Source organism: Pinus tabuliformis, chromosome 5_1, assembly GCF_031772625.1.
Source record: "Pinus tabuliformis cultivar Carrire ecotype Pingquan chromosome 5_1, CPIR1, whole genome shotgun sequence".
NCBI lineage: Eukaryota > Viridiplantae > Streptophyta > Pinopsida > Pinales > Pinaceae > Pinus > Pinus tabuliformis.
In genome coordinates, this window is record NC_142305.1 from 210,610,242 (window position 1) to 210,629,979 (window position 19,738).

General features: G+C 36.9%; 1 pseudogene across 10 annotated transcripts; it reads right to left on the reverse strand.

The window, feature by feature from the left end:
- Positions 1 to 852: 852 nt before the first annotated feature.
- On the reverse strand, positions 853 to 13,019 carry LOC149164145 (F-box/WD-40 repeat-containing protein At5g21040 pseudogene; annotated as a pseudogene). 10 transcript variants are annotated; one of them, XR_016260668.1, is made up of 4 exons: positions 12,559 to 13,019; positions 9,346 to 9,694; positions 6,275 to 6,433; positions 853 to 3,034 (listed from the first exon to the last, which is right to left on the reverse strand). The product of XR_016260668.1 is annotated as an F-box/WD-40 repeat-containing protein At5g21040 pseudogene, transcript variant X6 (transcript). The 10 variants fall into 10 exon arrangements; XR_016260665.1 differs by lacking the exon at positions 9,346 to 9,694; XR_016260670.1 differs by lacking the exon at positions 9,346 to 9,694 and having other exon boundaries at positions 6,275 to 6,448.
- Positions 13,020 to 19,738: the final 6,719 nt, after the last annotated feature.

Genomic DNA, 19,738 nt, shown 5'->3' on the forward strand with positions numbered 1-19,738 from the left:
TAAGTACCAAGATGTTTGCACCTAGATTTTTTTTAATCCCTCTTTATGCTTAATAGATCCAAAGTTAGGAGGGATGTAATACAGTGGTAAGAATAAGAGCCTATCTGGAGTAGAAATATCAGATTTTGTACTATATGTCAACCACTATCAGTGTTTACGCCACCAATTTTGATATATAGAATATCATAGTAACTACCTAGCAGAGCGCATCAGAGATTAGAACATAGTATGCTTTCTGTCTTCAATGCAGAACAGACAAACATCTAACCTAATCCATAAAAAATAGTGATTCAAACTTCAAACCCAACTTCAAAATAGTGTTGAACTCAAAAGGAAAAATGGCTCGTCTCTCCAATCAGTTCAATATACATCTTATCCCAATCAAGCCATCCCAAACAGATTATCAATATGCTCTTTTCTCTTTAGGCCCAGAACATCCAAAGCTTGGCCAAGCGATTACGGTCGTTTGTACAAGATCGGGATTTAATTAGCAAAACTCTCTGCCTAAAGCAAACAAATTTGAAAGAGCCTACATATTTCGAACACTGCAAGAGGACATGGCGCAAGATCATATCCCGGCCTACTAAGCCAGTTGTCCATCAGTTTGAGAGACTAGTCTGAGCCAGTCCCAGCAGACCAGAGGTTATCACAGCCTCATTAGATGTCTCAGCCACATGCCATATCTCAAATTCTTATGCAGCGATTCAGAGAAGAAAACCATAGAATTGACAATAACGCAATTCAAATTGACTTAATTTGTACTATTTAGCCACCATGTTTATTGAATATTTACCCATTTATTTCTATGTATCTTTCATGACATTGCATACGCATTTAAAGCTCTACAAGACATTGCAATTTGGGCACCAAAATAGCCCATTGTATTTTTTTGAAACACTATTTACAACCATATAGAATAAAGGTTATTTATAGAAGCCCAGATCATATTTTGTGTGCAAACCAATGGAAACCCAATAAGTCAAGCAACTCCTAGAAGTTCCATGATTATTGAGTAACACTTCCTCAATTAGAAGGAACTGATAGATAAAATCTTGTGGTCTCCTCACTCCAAACCACACATACTTTATGATAAGAGCTTTCGGATAATCTGCCAGAGATTAAATGCAATATTCTAACCTGAATGTAACATTTAACTGGACATTGTGAAAATTAGAAGCCTATTCTTTCAGCAAACTAAGGGCAAAGAACCCCGAATAGCTTTCATAATTAATCTAAGCCTAAGCTAATAAAGGGTAAATTGCCCCCAAGTAGCTTTTAAACTGAATCTAAGCCTGGACTTTGCCAGTCTCATTGCGCCTTTTCCAAACCCTGTTTCCCCCGCCATGTCTCTCACAGCTTTTAGCTGCAATGGAGCAAGGATCCACCTGCTTAGCTTTGCTATCATTTTCTGCATTTGCCTTTTTCCTCCTTGACCTATTCTCCAAACGCACATTCCTTGAGGCCTGCACTCTGCGTTCAATCTCCAAAGCCTGGGTGAAGTCCCACATCCGCAGAACTCCCTCCTCACCTCCACATACAATTCTCTCAGCACCAATGTCTACAGAATACAAGTTTTGATAGAAACCATGCAGCAACCGTTGAGGTGGCTCCACATTTTGCAATGTTACAATTGCAGTGTTCTTCCACTGACGACTATTAGCAGCTTTATCAGACTTGAAATTACTGCTTGACTTTAGCAGCTTCCTGACATCCATCATGGCAAGCTTGCCATCCCCAGATGCAGAGACAAGCCATGGATCCTCAAATGCAAGTGAATAAACTGGGCAGGAATGAGGAACCCATGAAGCAACTGGTTTATCATTAACTATAACATCATCATCAGAATGACTAGGGTGATGACGGGGAGATCGGTCCTCAAACATATGAATAGCTCCGTCCTCACCTCCAGTAAACAGCAAATGGCCAGATCGACTGCATACCAAAGAGTATGCATTGCCAACATGGACATTTAGCCTCACCCTCATCTGGTGTCCTGTTTCAATATCCCATGTGTAAATGTCACTGCCTGCAGCGCTCATAAGGTGAGGGCCTCTCACAACCAGTGACCACACCCAATCTCCATGCTTGAAAATCTTCAGACACTTCAAAGAAGCTCGATCCCAGACACGAATGCTCATATCCCAAGAGCCACTATAAATTCTGGCAGAGTCAAGACCCAGGCATGTAATGGGTCCAACATGTCCACGAAGGCAAAATTCAGTGTTCTGACCTGTAATTCCCGAAATGTCAAACAAATGAGGGAGCTCAGGAATTGCTCGCCAACCTCTCACAAAAGCCTCAGTTCCACCCACAACCAACATCTCCATATCTGCTGCTATGGCTCGTATAGTGCTACGAAGTGGCCGTGACTGTTCAATCAGAAAACCTTCCTCCATGTTCCACATTCTGATCATTGTATCATATCCTGCAGTAAAAATGAGATTTGCAAATGCCAGAAGACAAACAGACCGTATGGGTTCAGTATGGCCATGGAAAACATCTATTTTAAATCGACCTAGAAAAGCCTTGCTACGAGCTTCTCTCTCAAGGTAGAGCTCTCTCCATGATTTTTCTGGTGGCATGGCAAATGTTTCAGAAGGTTTTCGATGTGCAGGAAGCCCCCATCTCTCACAATAGAATTCCTTCCATCCATGGCTATCTGAGGAAATCCTCCGGAAAAGAACACATACACAGGAAACAATGCTGAGTTCTCTTGCATTGAGATGATTGAGGATCTCCGATATTAGTACAGGAGGAAGTTCAAGAAATGAGCAATGGCCATTGTGATCAATATCTGTTAATGCATAAGTTGATCTCTCTGCTTTGCTGCTAGTCTTAGTTTGAATCTCTACTTCATTTACTCGTAAGGAATGAGGACTCGGAAGCTCCGGGCAGGACACCATCTCTTCATTCCAAGCATCATTAGCTGAACCAGAAGATACCTGCCATCCCTTCTGGCATTCAAATGCCATGGAAATGCACAGGGAACCACCCAACCCTTCTTAAGATTGGCCAAAGCCTATATGGAACAAACCTGCAAAAAGAACACAAGTCTTAGTGCCAATCAGTGGGAACTCGTTTGTTGAGATATGCAAGAGAATAACAAAATTGACTTGGGAAATGTTTTGAAATGATTGAAGCATTTTACATGGAGACTAAATCAAAACAAAAGAATCCCCTGTGCACAACATATTATGACCGGATTGGCATCTTCCAAATTTTCCAGGAGCAACACCAGCGAATTCAACACAAAATAATCAAAAATGTTTAACATAAAGTTTATTTACTCCACACGGTCTCAAAACAAAAGTCCATACCGTCAAAATAACTATAATATTTCATTCAAGTTTCTCTCCTTCACGAAGAAGCTCATCAAAAGAAACAGACCCCAAAGGTGCATTATATATATTATAAGGTGAGTTTTATTTTCGTACTGCCAATAATCCAAATCCTCTGGAGGCAAAACTAGTTGATTCAACAAAACGAAAATTATAACATTTCAAACAGATAGAAGATTAAAATAACATTGCTTCAAGGACTAAATAAAAGAAACAGACCCACAAGGTGCATCACATCATCAGTTGACAAGAATTGAAATATCCCTGAAGACAAGACAAGCTAATTCAAAGCAACAGCCTAAGTAAATTGTCTCCAACATGGTCAAAACATTAGGGAAATACCCCACAGTCTACCATATTGACTCATGAACAGACATAGAGAAATCAAGAAAGAGCATGTTAGGTGCAGAAGCTTGCACATACTAAGAGACTGATAAAAAACTGTCGACCTCTTTTTGCAAGCAGATATATTTTTCAGAAAATGGAAACCAGGAGTAACTTATAAAAGACCGACTTCTCCTTGCAGTCCGCCATTTGGTCAAATACTTATTAAATTGAAGCTTTGGGGGGCTTCCACAGTCCAACATATGAGCTATTACTTCTGGAATTATCAGTACATATTCTAAGTCACTAATGCATGACCCATGTCCCATGGGAACTAATTATAATAATCAATTTCTCATGAATCTGAATCGTACTCTTAACACTCACTGCACTGTGTGATGCTCACAGGGATGAAAAATGGGGGATTGATAATAGCGAAATAAATCGCACAGCATCAATCCTCACCTCCATGACTTATACCCAATATCCAAGATATCTTGGGAAGGTCATCGATCCCAAGACTCCTTTGGCTCATCTGGGTCATGTATTCAGTATTAATGACATACTCTACACAGATAATCCCAAAAATAATATCCCATATGTTGGACTGCAGAAGCCCCCCAAAGCTTAAATGAAAGAGTAATGAGAGCTCATGAATAGTTCAAGGACATGGGTTATGCATTAAGGACTTGCTCTACACAAATAATTGCTAAGGTTTTGAAAATGGAGTAGCAAGCTAAGTGGGTTTGACTATGGAGAAAAACTCTGTGGTTAAGTGCACTTGAGCCAGGAATCTTGAGATGGATGACCTTCCCAGAAAAAGCTAGTTGTGGGAAGCAGTCCCAGCGGTGAAAGGTGATGATTGATGCTATGTGATTCATTTCGCTAGTCTCAATCCCACTTATTCTACACCATGAGCATCATCCAATGCAATGTGTGCTAAGTCGACTATTCAAATTCATGAGAAACTGATCAATCTAATTAGTTTTCATGGGACATGGACCATACATGGATGCATCATTCTACCCAGACAATCCCAAAGAAGATCACTTACACATTTTGTTAATTATTACTAGATGAATACTTCTGTAACTCAAGAATTAGAAAAGAAGTTAAGAAGAATGCCCCTTGACAGGATGTTTTTTGGCATTTGTTTGCAAAAACTAAGCACATGCCAAATGTGCAACCTCACTTTGCACCCTAGAATTACTATGGGGCTTTTAGTACTTTGCAGAATACAATCACTGCTAAAAACAGTCTAGACTCTAACCCAAGTAAAATAAAAACTTCAGAAGAAAGCTTATCTGAAAAATTAAGCACAAGTAGAAACAGATCAGGTACCATAACAATCCTTTATTCCTTTGGAAGCAACCTCTCTTTGCACCCTAAAATTACACTGAGGCTTTTAGCACTATGCAGAATACAATCACTGCTAAAAAACAACTAACCCACATCTAACCCAAATAAAATAAAAATTTCCATAACCATCTTTTGGAAAAAATATATATATATATTATTGAATGGTGGAGTTTTTCTCAATAATGACCACTGAATGATATCACTCACAGAAGCATACCACAGAAAACAGAATGCCTGTCATGTACAATTTCCATCTTGAAAAAAATACCAATTCAATAACTATAACTTACGCAACACATAATTATATTACCAAATTCAAGAAACATATCCCCAAGGTGCATCCATTATGTAAACCCAATGGTCAATTGTCTCTAATTCAACACAAAATTCAATGGTCAATTGTCTCTAACATATGGTAAATAACTCACAGTCTACCATATTGACTCACAAACTGACATGGAGAGATCAGGAAAGAGTATGCTGCAGGCAGCCCGCTTGCACACAATAATGGACTGATAAACTCGTATACCTCTTCTTGCAAGATGATTATGTTCAGCAATAGAAAAGCATAAGAAACAAAGGCAGACTCTTCCTTGCAATACGCCATTTGGTCAACACTATGAAACAAAGGCAGACTCTTACTATCCCAACTCAAAGGACTGGGAACGAAATGAGGAAAAAAGCCCCTTGCCAGAATGCTTCTGCTTGCCAACACCACGCATGTCACGAATATGCAGTCTCTCTTTGCACCCTATAATTACATTGAGGCTTTTTATAATAACCCACCTTGACACTCTAGTAAACAATAGATCCAGGTGCAAAAATTTATGTATGACATGACGTATTTAAATAGTTGGAACTCAGGTGCAAAGGCCAACACTATTCAAGTTAGATTTCGATCATGTGATGAAATGTATAAGTACAAAGGACATATTAAGAAATGCTTTAAACAGAAAAGCCCACATGCATGGTAATAAAATAAAAGGCTAAGCTATTGCCTAAGGAAGAGAATGAAAGAGGTGGGCCATGTGTGATGTCATCAATTTCTTTTTTTTTGGGCCAACCTTTTGTATAAATAGCTATATGAGGAGAGAAGTACTCCCTCTTACATTCTCCTTACAGATATTCCTGTTTTCCTTCTTGCCTTCTCATTCTCTCGTTGGTACTCCCATGCTCCACATTTCATTTGTGAAAATCAGAATCTAGACCTTCGTGGAGGTATCTTTGTGACAACTAGAAGAGGGGGAATTTGCCAGCACAGTAGGCACTTGTCCCAAACCCTATTGTTGCAGCAGCTAACTGGGGGGCTCCAATTGTCATGATCTCCCGCATTGCAGTAGATAGCATAGATGAAACTAGCTTCAATCCAGTTTGGGCCAGCAAAGAGTGTTGGATACTGTGGGCAGGAATTTCTGCACATGGACAGACTGAATCAAGATCACTATACTTTGATTGGTTGTGAACCAGCATAGATTCATCTTAACCACACATCTAACAAGAGCCGAGAAGGATCAAATTTATTCATGCACAAACTTATTTTAGAGTACAAAAAACAATGTGTAATTTTTTATTGTTTAAATTGTATTTTTGAATGTTACAGAGATTAGATAACATGTGCATTGAGTCATCTTATCAGTGCACATTAAACTGGTTTTTTTGTTAGTAATGTATTTTTAAGTATAAGTGAATATTAATTCATATTAAAATATTTTATTCGTAACCCACATTGGATATTCTTTTCTATACAACATTAAAAAAATTCCTTTTAAAATTTTTTCTATATATGATATATATGAAGTTGATATCACGTGTTACATTATTTTTGAAAAGTATAAGGTTTAAACTTCTTACATATTTTTTTTTACTTTTAGTTACTTTACATGAAATTATATTAGGTCATATGAACAACTAATTAAATATGTAGCCGACATTGCTTTTCTATTTTGAGAATATATATTTTTTTAAGAGGGACGGACATACTTACACATCGCCTTCACACTGGGTTGTAGAATGAGCCTCTCAGCTCAACCAGACTGTATTGTTGGGCTTAATTGAGCCTTTTTCCAGATTTATGTGATCTATGATGTGTGATTTGCATGATCTACCCTGGGCCTCGATGGAACCCTTCCCCTCATGCATCTGAAAAATGTTGTGGACTGATTCTGAGATTCGCTCTTGTCACACATGGACAGGCTGAACCAAGATCACTCTACTTTGATTTGGCTGTGGATCACAACGTATTGTTGGGCTTAATTGAGCCGTTTTCCAGATTTATGTAATCTATGATCTGTGATTTGCATGATCTACCTTGGACCTCCAGGGACCCTTCTCCTCGTGCATCTGAAAAATGATTGGATTGGTTCTGAGATTTGCCCTTGTTGCACTATGGTCCTCAACTAGGAGAAGGTTTGTCCCGAGGAACAGCCTATGGTTGCATGGTTCACCTTCTTCAAGCAATGAGTAATCTTCTTTCTTGAAGAATGGTATTTGGAACGAATTTTTGATGTTCAGATCTATGATTTCAACTTGTATGTGATGCCAACTTTCTAGAACTACATTAGGAATCACGGGGTTCACACTTTACAACTGTGATAAAGAAATACCATTTATTAGTTTATTTTTGTTGCTATAAGTATTTAGCAAAGAGACTATGGATTGGTAACTAAGAAGGATGTCAGGTAACTTCATTATAGAGTGGCATCAGAGCCAATAATGTTGATGAAAAAGAAGAAGAAAAGATCAAAAACCAGAATGAAAAGAGAAGAATAGAAAATGGACAGAAAATCAGGAATTTTTTTGAAAAATATAAAAATAAGAACAAGCTCAGAATATTTTTGTTATTGATATATCTCCTACATACAAACTCGGTTCAACCTGAAATTTCAGGGGATCATAAGTAGAAACATTTTACATCTACAAGTCTTCACAGGAAATTTCCAAATCTGCATCTAATTTGAAGGTATTTGCAAATTTATCGCTTTACAGAGTCAAGGTCTTAAGACTCATCTATGGTTAAGATTTAGCTTAAATTTCATCAACATGAACCAGATAAGGGATACACCTAACCTAAAAAACTTTTGGCAAGTTTCTTTAGCAGGTTGAAGAAATCATCCCAAGAGTATTAAAAAATATTATTCTACGGCAGGGGCAAAAAATAATATGGATAGAATTTTGCCAGAATGGTAGTCTGAGAAAAATCACTGCCCCTAAGTCAATGCTTCCACAGCTTGAGTGGGCCTAATGGTTAAGAAGATGTGCTTCCTCGTAAGAGATCACACATTCAAATCCAGAGGGGGTCAAGTATGTACATCCCCGTAGACTTTAGCAGTTAAATCAACGTGGAGAGGGGGTCCCTTCTTCCACAAACAAGGGTGTTTCATACACCAATTTGATGTCTGGCTTGGCCGTGACGTTAAAAATAGATTATTATTATTATTATTATTATTTCCAGTTTAGAATCTCCTTTCATTCATTACAGTTTTTGAGTTGAAGGGCAGTGAATGGTGAACGTCGCTATTCAAGCCATGCCATGCACAAAAAATGAGAAGCCACAATTTTGCAAGATGCATAAAGTTTCACCTGAGTATCGTTGAAGTAGGCAGGCATGTCAAAGAAATGAAAATCTTGAATGTTCTCTATGCCCAGTACAAAATTGATTTGAGCACAACCAAAGGTTATTGGCATACAGCATTACAGTGTTGAAGTTGAAAGGCAACATGGTGAACATGGGGCAATTCAAGCCATGCCATGCACTAAAAATCAGAAGCTGTGATTTTGCAAGGTACATAAAAATTCACAGGAGCGTCATTGGAGTCGGCAGAAACGTCAAAGCAATCAAAATCTTGAATGTTCTCTATGCCCGGTACAAAGTTAGTCTGAGCACAACCAAAGGTTCTTGGCATACAACATCCAATTTGAAGTTATTTGCAAATTTCTCATTTGACAGAGACAAGATCTTAAGAGCCATCTATGCTTTAGATTTAGCTGAAATTTCATCAACTTGAACTAGATAGGAAATACACCTTAACCTAGAAACATTTTGCAAGTTTCTTTAGCAGGTTGAAGATATCATCCCTAGAGTATAACACAATACTATTCTATGGGAGGGGAAAAAACAACAATATGGGCAAAATTATGCCAAAATGACACTTTGAGAAAATTCACTCCCACTGAATCAATGCCTCCACGGAATTACAACCAACTTTCCAGTTCAGATTTAAGTTGAAGGACAGGGAAAGGTGAACTTGGGGCAATTCATGCACTGACATGCACAAAAAATGAGAAGCTGCAATTTTGCAAGGCACATAAAAATTTAGAAAAGTACCATTGGAGTAGGCAGATGTGTCAAAGCAATCAAGATCATGAATGTTCTCTATTCCCAGTACAAAGTTGATCTGAGCACAACCAGCATCACACAGGTCAAGAACCACCCAACCTCTGTACCAGGATCCTCCATCTTGACAAACTCGCACTTCCAGTGTCTATGTCCACTTGCCTGAGACCATCCACAGGGTTCAAGCGGCAGCGCCCCTGCCAGCCTCCCACAAAAATTCTATAAAATTTGGTCACTGAATTCCTACTATGTGCGCCAAGTTCCTAACTGGGCACAGATACACACTTTAGCAACATGTATGCACCCATTTCAACAGATTGTACATCCACTTTTTTGCAACCTGCAAATGCCAGGAATGCTAATAATCAGCAGTATTGTTGCCCTTGCATGCCAGTAGAAGCTCATGGTGCAGCAGGAGATAAACAGCAAATGACAGGTACAAAACTAAATGGATAGTCTATAACTGATATATAATTCTAAGCATAGAATGTACGATAGGCATGTAGCTAAGCCTCTTCTCTTTCCTGTTCTTCCATTGCTTAAGTTGCCCTCTAATTTGCAACTTAACATGAGATCAAAAGTATTTTTTCTCCAAGCCCTTTTTTATTCCCCAAAAGCCTTCTCAGATGTCCTTTTCCTAACGAACTTGGATCACCAATGCTTGTTCTCACATGCTTCCTCTCTTTATGGTGTCCTTGGGGAGCCCCCAGTCCACATTGCTTCTCCTCCCTCTTCTTGGCATATGTTTTCCCATGGTGACATCAGGAGTCATCAAATTCATTGGCAGCACCAAGGCCGCTGATGAGATTTCAGTCTGAGTTCCTCAAACATGGTATTCACTCTCTCAAATTTCACATTGTTGATATGTTTAATCATGTTGTTTCTATCTTGGTCCCGCCATATCAGGGATTACTTCAAACCCCAACAATTACAAAACCGTCATGGTTGAACACACTTTCGCCAGGATCAATGGCATGGTACTTCATATGTGGTTATACATTGAACTATAGAGGAGGCCCCTGAAGGACAGCAGAGGCAAATTGACGTAGATAAGAGGCACCTCAAGACCAAAGGACAGGGCAAGATTTAGTGAAACATACTAGCCTGTTGACTGCATCATCACTCTACAGGCAATTATTTAAGGAGACTTGGGTCTTGACATTGCTGTTTGAAATTCTTATGTTTCTTTGTGAACTTTTGAGAGAACCCTATTCCAAAGGCTTTGTGACATAAGTATTTAAGAGACCCTTCTAGTCACCATCATGAGACTATATGAGTTGATACTTGGTCAATTTCACTCTTCACAACTTCTCGGACTTCATTAGGAGCACCATTGGGTTCAAGCATTCCTGTCACCTCTCATAAACTCTCTTTGGGATCTGCATTGATGAGTTGGAGTCCTCTCTTAGGAAGCACATGCAAAAAGGCAATGGTTACCTTTTACACCACATCTAGATCTCCTTGCTTTTATTTGTCAACAACATGATCCTCCTAGCTTCCTGACCTGACCCGATGCGTTGCTAAGTCAAATTGACCATTTGAAGCCTATCCATCCTTTCTGACCTTTGACCACTGACGATCAATCATAGTAAAACTAAAATTGCGATCCTCAATGTATGTCAACAAGCTCTCCAACTACCACTTCTACTCCTGATTGGACAAGAACAAGGTCATCACGGCTTCCAAATACTTCAGAGTTCAATTCTTAGGGCCTCATTAAGTTTGAGACATGTACTCAGCCCTGACTTAATAATGGACATGTACTCCCTTGGCCCAGCTCAAATGACAATGCTTCCAACTTCAATTCCAAGATGCGCATTTTGGACATGATCGTCAAGCCCATTGTCCTCTATGAAGTCTAGGGATCTAGACTACTTCCGGCAAACGAGGCCAAGAAACAAAGAGTTCAGACCCTTTTATTATAGTACATCATTCATTGCAAACAAACACTTACCCAATGCATCATCTAGGCAGAGTTCAAGTCTCATCCTTTGGGCCTTGAGGCCATCTTCAAACTCATCTCCTTCCTCCTTAGAGTCTAGACTCTAAACCCTAGGAGACTCCGCATACAGCAGATATGGAACACCCTACCATTCTCTACACTCCTTAGAGGATATTTTCTATATAGGCCCCCCAAACAAAGTCCTTGTTGGTTTCTTGTTGCCTCCCAGTTGCCATATATCACTGGCCACTTCTACCAATCAACTGCCATTTTCGGGTATTCCTTAGATACTCCAGGTCACCTCCTACGCTCTAACCAAGAACTGAACCAAGTGAGTAGGCAGCATATCCACAAGCACATTCAAACCAACACTAATTCTATTACCAGATTCAATTACTCTAATTTACCCAACTCTTAAATTATATAGGAAAAAAAGAATTCTATATTCAATTTCAACACTAGAATTTACGCAGTAATTGAATTAGCTATTGTTCGATATCACACTCTGTACTCATTTTATATACCCTGAACACCAGAGGCCCGTAGGAACAAGATGGCCTGCACAAGGCTCGAAACATCACAAAACAAGGCGAACCATTAGTTACAAGCAGCTTTATTGTGTTAAGCTGCTGCAACAAGGGTGCACTCTTCTATAAAAGCCACCAAGAACTAGGATGGTCCGAACGGCTTATCTGCGCCTCTAGGAAGAATTGGATCTTCGTGAGTGGCCTAACACGCCACCACCTTCACAGATGAACCACAGCCCCTTTAGCAGCAATTAGTATCTACAACTAAACAACATTATATACTAAAACACTAGGGTTTCTCGGACACCTCGAACAATGACTTTTCGGTTCTGTAAAAGAACTTGTCTTTTCCAACGTTGAAAGAAAATACGTTATTGAATTGCACAAAATTTCTATCGGCAAGGACAAAAGCAACACAAGCAGCCCACCGGCACCAACTGTTCTGCATGGGATCTGAAAATTCGCCGATCTGACCAAAGTTGTCTCGGAGGTACTTGAAACTTGCATATTTACCCAGCATTTCAACCCCAAATAAACCCTAATATGAAACCCCGATCACCAATACCAATCTCAGATTCAAAAACCATAAAGGAACTACAGCTGCCATATGAACCGCAAAGACCATGTCCTCTCATAAAAAAAAATGTCAAAAAGACAGAAATGCCAGAGAACTGGGGTCACCAAATAACCCTAATAAAAAATATATATATTTGGGATTAAGGGGTGGAAACTTACCTCGATGTTACGGATCGAAACCCACTGATCCAATTCGCGAGATGGAGAAATTCGGACTTTTAAAATTATGGAAGAATGCCAGGTCCGGAGACGAAGACGGGAAATCCTCACAGATTAAGCTACCGCGTCTACCATAATCGACGGTCAAATCCTTGCCACCGACATATGCTCGATTTCAGCCCTCGATTAGAAATTAGAATCGTTCAGCAACCTATTAAAACGCATAAACACTCGTATATATCATATAATGTGTGGTAGAACTGCGCATTTCACTAGTTGATCAAGTTGGGCCGGAGCGCGGTGAGATTTCTGTACCAAGTACAATGCGGTTGTCAAAATCAAAGTCAAGCTAGACAATTGCTATCTGATATCGGTCTCTTATATCCACTCATTTTCTTACGATTTGATAAATTTAAAAGCTCCGAAGTTGCTCGAATGGTTGATATCGCAATTGACTCTGATCGAATGGTTGAGTTACTAAATTTCTGTATATGGGAGAGATAGAGATATACAAAAATTTCCTCAATGGTAATTTGAAGTTGGAAAAATAGTACAGTACATTTGCATAGTTGTTGTTATTTTACTAAATTGAAGGTATAATATATTAATAAAAAATTGTTTGAGAGGAGTGGTTTGAGTGTTTGTTGAGTGAAAAGTATGGAAAAATTATGTAAAAATTAAATTACATTATCAGAGTTTTGAGGTTTATTTTCAAAGAAAAATATATTGGTAAAAATCAAATAACATTATCATGGTTTTGTAATGTGATTTACTCTGAAAAATATATTAAATATTTTTTTTAGTGTTCTTATGATGTGATGAGGGTTTAACATTAAATATAAGGAAAGAAGGTTTAACATTAAATATAAGGAAAGAGTTATGGATATCACAAAAATTTGCTCAATAGTAATTTGAAGTTGGAAAGAGGTTACATTTTCATAGTTGACATTTTCTTACCAAATTGAAGGTATAATATATTAATAAAAAAATTGTTTGAGATGGGTGGTTTGAGTGTTTGTTGAATGAAAAGTAAGAAAAAATTAAGTAAAAATCAAATCACATTATGAGAGTTTTGCAGTGTGGTTTATTTTCAGGGAAAAATATATTGGTAAAAATCAAATCACATCATCATCAGAGTTTTGTAGTGTCCGAAAAATATATTAAATATTTTTTTTGAGTGTTCCTATGATGTGATGAGGGTTTAACATTAAATATAAGGAAAGAGTTATGGAGATCACAAAAATTCCTCAATGGTAATTTGAAGTTGGAAAGAACGTACATTTTCATAGTTGACATTGTCTTACCAAATTGAAGATATAATATATTAATAAAAAAACCATTTGAGAGGGGTGGTTTGAGTGTTTGTTCGAGTGAAAAGTAAGAAAAAATTTGGTAAAAATCAAATCACGTTATTAGAATTTTGCAGTGTGGTTTATTTTCGGGGAAAAATATATTACTAAAAATCAAATCACATCATCAGAGTTTTGTAGTGTGGTTTATTCCGAAAAAATATATTAAATATTTTTTTTGAGTGTTCCTATGATGTGATGAGGGTTTAACCTTAAATATAAGGAAAGAGTTATGGAGATCACAAAAATTTCCTCAATGGTAATTTGAAGTTGGAAAGGCCATACATTTGCATAGTTTACATTGTCTTACCAAATTGAAGGTATAATCCCTTTTTGAGAGGGGTGGTTTGAGTGTTTGTTGAGTGAAAGTAAGAAAAAAATTGGTAAAAATCAAATCACATAATGAGAGTTTTGTAGTGTGGTTTATTTTCAGGGAAAAATATATTGGTAAAATTAAATTACATCATAAGAGTTTTGTAGTATGGTTTGTTCTGAAAAATATATTAAATATTTCTTTTAAGTGTTCGTATGATGTGATGAGGGTTTAACATTAAATATAAGGAAAGAGTTATGGAGATCACAAAAATTTCCTCAATGTTAATTTGAAGTTAGAAAGACCGTACATTTGCACAGTTGACATTGTCTTACCAAATTGAAGGTATAATAAACCGTTTTAGAGGGGTGGTTTGAGTGTTTGTTGAGTGAAAAGTAAGAAAAAATTTGGTAAAAATCAAATCACATTATCAGAGTTTTGCAGTGTGTTTTATTTTCAGGGGAAAATAAATTAGTAAAAATCAAATCACGTCATCAGAGTTTTGTAGTGTGGTTTAATCCGAGAAATATATTAAATATTTTGAGTGTTCCTATGATGTGATGAGGGTTTAACATTAAATATAAGGAAAGAGTTATGGAGATTACAAAAATTTCCTCCATGGTAATTTGAAGTTGGAAAAACCGTATATTTGCATAGTTGACATTGTCTTACCAAATTGAAGGTATAATATATTAATAAAAAAATCGTTTGAGAGGGGTGGTTTGAGTGTTTGTTGAGTGAAAAGTAAGAAAAAAATTGGTAAAAATCAAATCACATTATCATAGTTTTGCAGTGTGGTTTATTTTCAGGGAAAAATATATTGGTAAAAATCAAATCACATCATCAGAGTTTTGTAGTGTGGTTTATTCCGAAAAATATATTAAATATATTTTTTGAGTGTTCCTATGATGTGATGAGGGTTTAACATTAAATATAAGGAAAGAGTTATGGAGATCACAAAAATTTCCTCAATGGTAATTTGAAGTTGGAAAAACCGTACATTTGAATAGTTGACATTGTCTTACCAAATTGAAGGTACAATAAACACTTTGAGAGGGGGTGGTTTGAGTGTTTGTTGAGTGAAGAGTAAGAAAAAATTTGGTAAAAATCAAATCACATTATCAGAGTTTTGTAGTGTGGTTTATTTTCAGGGAAAAATATATTGGTAAAAATCAAATCACATCATCAGAGTTTTGTAGTGTGGTTTATTCCGAAAAATATATTAAATAATTTTTTTAGTGTTCCTATGATATGACTAGGGTTTAACATTAAATATAAGGAAACATTTCATTGAGATGATTATATTTTAACTAAAAAAAAGTTAGATTTTTTTTATTAAGGATTATTTTTAATGGATTGGATTTTTAATTAAGAAAAGTTAGATTTTTTATTAAGAATTATTTTTAATAGATAGAATTATAAAAAATTGGAGTAAAGTTAGATTGTTTTCATAAAATTTAGTAATAATTATTTTTAATCAATTGAATTATAAATATTGGAGTTTAATGTTGCATTATATTAGATGTATTTGAAAGTGATAAATCTATTTATATATTGAAAATGATAATATTATTGATTTAAAATCACAATTTTGGCTAAAATTGCTTGGCAAAATTTTAGTGAAAAAAAAAAATGAAAACGCGAGCATAGATTCATCTTAAGTATAGATCTAACATGAGCTCTAGGATCAAATTTCTTAATGTGTAAATTTCTTTAGAGTGCAAAATACAATGCTTAATTTTTCAATGTTTAAATTGTTTTTTATTATTAATATATTTTTAAGTATATGTCAATATTAATTCATATTAAAATATTTTATTGATAATCCACATTGAGTATTTTATTATATACAACATTAAAATATTTTATTTTACCAATTTTTTTCTATATATATAGATATATATGAAGTTGATATCTATATAAATTAGTTAACATAGCCCAGATCCCATCTTGGACAGTCACTTTGCCTAAGGTAAATGAGTTTTTTGCATATTTCCACACCAAAGCAGTTATATGTAGATTTAATGGTTTTGGCCCAAATCAGATGCTCTACATCAATGGATATTCTCTACATGGACATCAAACTATGATATTCATCTATGTTCTAAGGGGTTTTTTATTGTCAGATTTGATACAGTAAAAGATAAGGACTATGTCTTAAATGAGGGACCATGGTTTTGGGGCAATGCAGGGCTCTTCATGATACCTTGGTTCCCAGGTTTTGATGCTACCACCATGGTGGTATCCAAAATGCTTGTATGGGTTAGGATACATAATCTACCACTACATTTTTGGCACCACAAAGTATTAGAAGGAATTGGGAACTCCTTGGGGAAATTTCTTAAGATTGATGCAGATAGAGTTTCAAAAGGCATTTTTACTTTTGCCAGAATCTGTGTTGAAGTAGATCTTAGCCAAGGTTTACTTGATCACATTATGTTGGTCCACAACAATATTCAGTGGACACAACCTCTAGATTATGAGAATACAACATTTTGTTGTCGTGGATGTCTTCAAACAGGACACCTTCAAAGTGCATGCCCACAAGCTAAAAAAGATCCCAAAAGAAACAAGAGACAATCTCAAAAGCCAAAAGGTTGGCAATGCATAGAACCTCTGGAAGAGGCAGTTGAAGACGCAGACATCACAGAAAACACCACAGACAACAATGAACAAAACAACCAGAACATCTCACAAAAAGATGAGGTCGAGCACAGTTCCGCATTAGTTCCGAAGCCAACCGTTCCACAGCAACAAAGTGAGCAGTTTACCCCTAAAAAAGAGGTAAGTGGCAACAAATGAATTCATGTGTCAAAAGGCTCGGATTCTGACAAAGAACTTCCAGCAACTATAAAAGAGAATCAAATGACTATTGTATCATCCACACCCAACACAAGTGGTTGGCGAAAAGTGGAAAAAAAAGAAAGGTAGAAAAGAGTAGATTAGTTCTAGCTCTTTGATGAGTTTCTATAGATCTCGACATGTCAGGATCTAGTTTTATGCATATGCTCTTTAGCATCTACAATATGTAATTTTGTTCATTATGAATAAAGTTGTGATTTTACCATGGGAAAAAAATTAGTTAACATAGATCTTCAAATAGTTTATTTAAATCTTTTGTTGAAATATTTTTTAAAAATATAAGGTTTAAACATCTTACTCACATTTTTTTTACTTCTAAATATTTTACAACTTATTCATTTTTTTTTAATTATAGTAGACATTATTTTTTTATTTAGAGCATCATTTATTTTTATTTTAAAGGGACACATGTCAACTTGATGGACGAATGGATAGACTACACATCCCCTCATATTGGGTTGTAAAATGAGCCTCTCGGCTCAATAAAATGTTTATTCATCTTCTTTCAAAGCTCTTTTTATAATACCCCCAAGGAGGGTGCCTAAGAGCATAGATACAAGATAAACATAGATATCCTTATTGATAACATCTCCACCAAAATACATTCAAAAAGATTGTCAAATTTTCTTGTTACTCCAATAGATAGAAATGTCTATTTTGGAATAGGGTGTAATGTTCCCAATTTTGATTTTTCACCTAAGGTGGTTAGTAGGGAGACTTGGGATGGTGCTAAGCATAACACAATTTTATAATGCAAGTTTTGGAGACAAATTTTCGCTTGAGGGGCTCAGGCAAAAAAGAAAATTACAACTCAATGGAATTTGGGGGATGCAAAAGAGAGAATTCAACCAAGAGGGATGTGTACTTGTGGAGCAAAATAGAGAAAAAGGGAAGTGCACACTTGTGGCAAGGAAGAGAGAGAAAGAGAAAGAAAGTGAACTAGGGGAGAGTGGGGGCCACCAAGGGAGTAAGAGGCCAACAATTATAAATAGAGCAAGGGGGGTCTCATTTGGATATCTTGGATCATTTTAACTTTCATCACTAGTTCTCTTGAGCTACTAAGCCAAGACAACCTGTGTTGTTTAGCACAAGGATTTCCTGAGCGAGAATTCCACTCTACCTTCGCTAAACTTTGAGTATCACGCTAGGAGTGGAGAGAGGAGTCCATTCTGGGCTTTTCCAGGAGCAACAACGCAGAACATTTACCAGCTAGTGCGTGTTTTTTCCCAGGGTGCAGGAGGAGAATTTTGTGGGACTAAGAAGAGTCGAAATTTGTGCCAAAGATTTTGCATATGATTCAACCACCAACAGGGTCAGTTCCTTGTTAATTTGCAAGGGTGATTCGGAGAGAATTCTTGGGGCCAAATCTATTATTTCCCAACAAGTGCACAGGAGTTCCTAGAGGTGAATTCACAAGGTTTAGAGGGTTTAATTTCTTGTTTTGGCACCAAGGGAATGTGCATCAGAGAAGCACGAGTTTCGTTGCTCTCAAGTCAAAGTTCCTTATTGTTCTGGAGCTCGAATTTGAAGGGAGGACACAGCACGAGTTTCTTGGTTCACACACTGAAAAGGGTATCACTGTCAAGACGAGTTTATCAAGGAAAAAGGAGAGGTGAATACCCTCATTCCTATGTTGGTCGAAAAACTTATTTTCTGGGCTGAACCCTTTGTTGGCAAATTGTGGCAGCTTGTTTCTTGTCGTGGAGAGCTAATAATTATGGGCAGGTCGTGGACTATTTCCAAGCCGGACGAAGAAAATTTCTAAGTTGGGAACGATTGGGTTGATTGTTAAACACCCTTTCATATTTGCGTGAAGTTTCTCCCTCGGTCAACAGTGGCGTTGTTACATCTATTGGAGCTGATAATTTTGGGTTATGTGGTTGGTCTAATCCTCAACTTTAACTGATTTTCTTGGAGGCTTCCCTTGTGGCAAGATCCCAAGTTTATCTATTCCATTACTACCTATGTATTGCATATTGAATATATAAAGAAATATAATTAAGAGAGTTGTTCTAGTTTGTTTACATTAGGGCAAAGTATATATCAGCTATATGTGAATTCCTAAGCATTAAATAAATCAATTTGAACTCCTGGAATGTTTTATTTGGGTGCATGTTATTTATTGTGTTTATCTTCTTGAGTTAAATTCATAAGAAACCACCTACATCATAGTATAACCAAACCGTTTGACAAAACTTATCACTGGACAACTCAATATAAACTCAAAGAATTTCCTTAAAATTATAAAGAATCTCTAGAAGATATATTATAGTGGTGTCAAAGCAATGATTTTTGCCAACTACGGGTCTGAATCATGGTAACGCCAAAGTTGTTATTGTTAGGCTAAATTCCAAACGTTGAAACGTTACTCCAATGTTATTCTTTAGATTGAACTCGTGCACAAAAATGTCTCAGCAGGAGGAATTCCTAGAGAAATGTAACCACCCCTCCCACATTTACCCACTTTCACAAATCTGTCGAGGTAAACATGAGATGGAGAGCTACTATGACATTACCCGACCTCCTAGATCCACTTAAGGAAGGGGGGCCGACTAGTGACCACAAACTGACAACTTAACACCTCCTACAGGAGCTACAGGTCACTCAGGGGCTGAACAACCACCCCAGGTGGCCAAACCCTAAGCTAGACCTATTT